General features: G+C 36.7%; 1 long non-coding RNA gene across 1 annotated transcript in view; it reads left to right on the forward strand.

The window, feature by feature from the left end:
* The first annotated feature begins 432 nt into the window (after window positions 1-432).
* LOC137636963 (uncharacterized) overlaps window positions 433-3,713 on the forward strand; it is a 33,745-nt gene continuing 30,464 nt past the window's right edge. The window contains exon 1 of the long non-coding RNA XR_011043316.1: window positions 433-646. This is a non-coding gene — a long non-coding RNA (uncharacterized lncRNA). The remainder of the gene's footprint in view (window positions 647-3,713) is intronic.

Raw genomic sequence — 3,713 nt, forward strand, 5'->3', positions numbered from 1 at the left:
TCGTCAGCTGAGCGACTGTGACGTCATCAACACGTCTGATAAGCTCGTCTACGTAACAGGTTTCAAGTGCGGACGTCCGTTGGCGAAGGAAGAAAAAAAAAAAAAAAACTCTGATAAATGTATTAATCCCGATGTTGACATGAACTCTCAAATCATTAAATTAACGTCATTGGCTTTTAATAATTTCATTTAAGAATATTATCCGGCGAAATTGTATATTTGATGGAATAGCAGAGTTTCGAGACCACAGAATCTCTAATCGATACTAGACAAAAGGGGGCGCGGCCGCGCTCTAGTTGGGAGAACTGCGCATGCGCGACCGCGGTTGCCAAGGTTACCGTTTTACGTCGATAATGTGGATTGGCGAAGTGATAGTATAATACAGATATTTCCCTTCACTGCGAGGCTGGCGCTTGTGCGCTGCATTTCCAGGGTGAGAGTGAGAGAGAGAGGAAGAGAGGGAGTGTGGGAGAGTGAAATCCAGCATATCTTTGTTATCAAGATCCTGAGAAATGTAATTGTGAGAGACACTTAAAATACACTACTTGGCAACATTGACGTCCTTTCATTGATTTCTTGTATACTACAACGGCTCCTCCTCAGACACGTCTCGCTGCTCGAAGGGATCGCTCGTCTACAGTTCCAGGTTAGAATACGTCATTTTTTTCCATACCTCTTCCAGTTTCCAGTGTTATATAGTGTTGGTCTTACCACAGTGATCTTTGGGAATGTGTTTAAGTGTGTTTTTAATTAAATGCTGTGTTGATACCCGCGATTTACTTGCTGATGTGGCAATTGCCTCACGTTTTTCGCTACGTGTGTACAGCCATTATTTCATGATAAATTTAATTTAATTAATTTTATTTACGCTCTTTTTTTAAATTAATTAAATTAATTGGCTGAAGATTAAATCAGTTGGACGAAGTCACATGAATCCACTATTGGAGCTTCTTTTGTGTGTGTGTGTGTGTGTGTGTTTGTACCTTCGACTGTGGCAGTGAGTGACCCAGTTAGGTTAATATTGTTTTTGTTATTTCTATGATCTTCATTTGTTTAGGATGATTATTTAAATATCAAAGAGGATAGGCCTATAAAGGGCTTAGTTACCATCATGTGTTGCTTTGCCATGACGCAATGACATAACATATACTATGTTTGCTCGTGACAACGTAGTAGGCCTATTGATGTGTTAGATCAGGTTTAGGCCTAAAGGCATAGGTTCTACGTAAAGTTGTGCTTGTTTTCCATTTATTTTATTGTTGTTTTCTTGTATGAAAATGTGCCTGATTTTGTTGAGAGTTTTTAAAGTATAATTTTAAACAGTTTTAGTATAATTTTCATTGTGCTATGTTGTTAATAGTTTGAAATGCGGTTTAGTGCAATGGCATTCCTATTATCATTTTCTTAATTGAGAGAGAGAGAGAGAGAGAGAGAGAGAGAGAGAGGAGAGAGAGAGACGAGAGAGAGAGAGAGAGAGAGAGAGAATGTTTAAACACCATGATATGCACGAAAGTAGAGGAGAGAGAGAGAGAGAGAGAGAGAGAGAGAGAGAGAGAGGAGAGAGAGAGAGAGAGAGAGAGAGAGAATGTTAAAATACCATGATATGCACGGAAGGAGAGAGAGAGAGAGAGAGGAGAGACGAGAGAGAGAGAGAGAGAGAGAGAGAGAGAGAGAGAGAGGTTAAAACACCATGATATGCAATGAAAGTAGAGAGAGAGAGAGAGAGAGAGAGAGAGAGAGAGAGAGAGAGAGAGAGAGAGAGAGAGAGAGATTATCAGCAGAATAAACTAAGCAAAGTCGAAGATCCCATGTTACTGAACTACTTACACCAATTGTGACAGTGTTTGTATACCGACGTACACATTACACAGGTGTTTTAAGCCACAAGTGTTCTCCTTCGAACTTTCTAGGTAAAACAGGTTCTCTCTGTAGGTTAAAAGTCTCTATGTATAAACAGGCCTATTGCATGGAAGATTTGTTGAAATTGCCTATTTATTAATAGGCCTACTTCCGTAATGCTTAATATTAATAGGCCTACCCTGCCTCCAAGTAGACTTTTGCCCACTTTAAAAGTGATTGATAATTTATATCTTATATAATTCGATTTCGAAATGTCAGTCAGTGGGTTACTATGATTTTTAAATCAGGTTAGGCAGTTGAATTACCTCCGCCAACGAAGTTGGAAGGAGGTTACGTTTTACCCCCTGTTTGTGTGTTTGTTTGTGAACAGCTTCCTGGCCATAATTTTAATCGTAGAGTAATGAAACTTGCAGGGATTAACTGTTATGTAACGAGGTGGAAATGATTAAATTTTGGAAGGTCAAGGGTCAAGGTCACGGTCAAGCAAAATGTCCAGTTCACGTCATCAGTCATAAGTTTGGACATCGTTGTCACAGAGACTTCAAACTTGGTTCATATTTGAGTGTATGAAAATCCACACAAATTAATACATGTTAAGGTCAAGGTCGATAAATAAGCTGCCGTTGCGGAGGTCTGCGCTGTACTGGGTGTCCCTCCCTTTTATGTAATGCTTTCAAAGTTGTGTAATGTCATCGGGTGATAGTTTTTTAATAACAAAAAATCTTATTTATTTTAGGATTTTTGTTTTATGTAATTATTACGTACAAGGTTATATGACTTGACCATGACTTTAACCTTAGGTATTAATAATTCATAGTTTAATTCTGTAACCAAACTGTTTTTATTGTTGGGGTAGATTATCAGCTGCTATAATTAGTCTGCATTTTATCATAACCGGTAGTTCGAAAGATACTAATGTTGTTATAACGTTATTATTGATAAAAGTATGATAATAGTAAGTGTAAGATACTATTATTATTATTATTATTACTACTTGCTAAGCTACAACCCCAATTGGAAAAGCAGGATGCTATAAGCCCAGGGGGCTCCAACAGGGAAAATAGCTCAGTGAGGAAAGGAAGCAAAGATAAATAAAATATTTTAAGAAGAACAACGAGATTAAAATAAATATCTCCTATATAAACTATAAATATTTTAACAAAATAAGAGGAAGAGAAATAGGATAGTGTGCTCTTATTTTTATTTTTATTATTATTATTATTATTATTATTATTATTATTATTATTTGCTAAGCTACAACCCCAATTGGAAAAGCAGGATGCTATAAGGCCAGGGGGCTCCAACGGGGAAAATAGCTCAGTGAGGAAAGGAAGCAAAGAAAAATGAAATATTTTAAGAAGAGCAACGAGATTAAAATAAATATCTCCTATACAAACTATAAATATTTTAACAAAATAAGAGGAAGAGAAATAGGATAGAGTAGTACTCTAAAAAATTATAGTAGTAAAAGTAGTAATAGGCCTACTATTGATAGGATAGAGTAGTGTGCTCCAGTGTACTCTAATAAATTATAGTAGTTAAAGTATTAATAGGCCTACCATTGATTTGATTATTTCAATTTAGTATCATGTGATTTATCAATTCTTTTAGGCTTCCTATTAGATTGGATTGTAAACACGTCGAAACTCGTAAAACGACTTCGACTCGTGTAACGACATCGTAAAACGAATTTGGTCTCCTGTGATCATGATGTGTGTATATTTATAGATTTTGCTAAATACGTCAGGTATTGTGTAACTTTATCGCTCACACCAAGGTCTATAGACCTTGGCTCACACGTCACTGGGCCGTTTTCTATATGCCTTTATGAATGCTAAGCAATAGTAGCCTTT

The sequence above is a fragment of the Palaemon carinicauda genome, unplaced genomic scaffold (assembly GCF_036898095.1).
Source record: "Palaemon carinicauda isolate YSFRI2023 unplaced genomic scaffold, ASM3689809v2 scaffold47, whole genome shotgun sequence".
Lineage (NCBI taxonomy): Eukaryota > Metazoa > Arthropoda > Malacostraca > Decapoda > Palaemonidae > Palaemon > Palaemon carinicauda.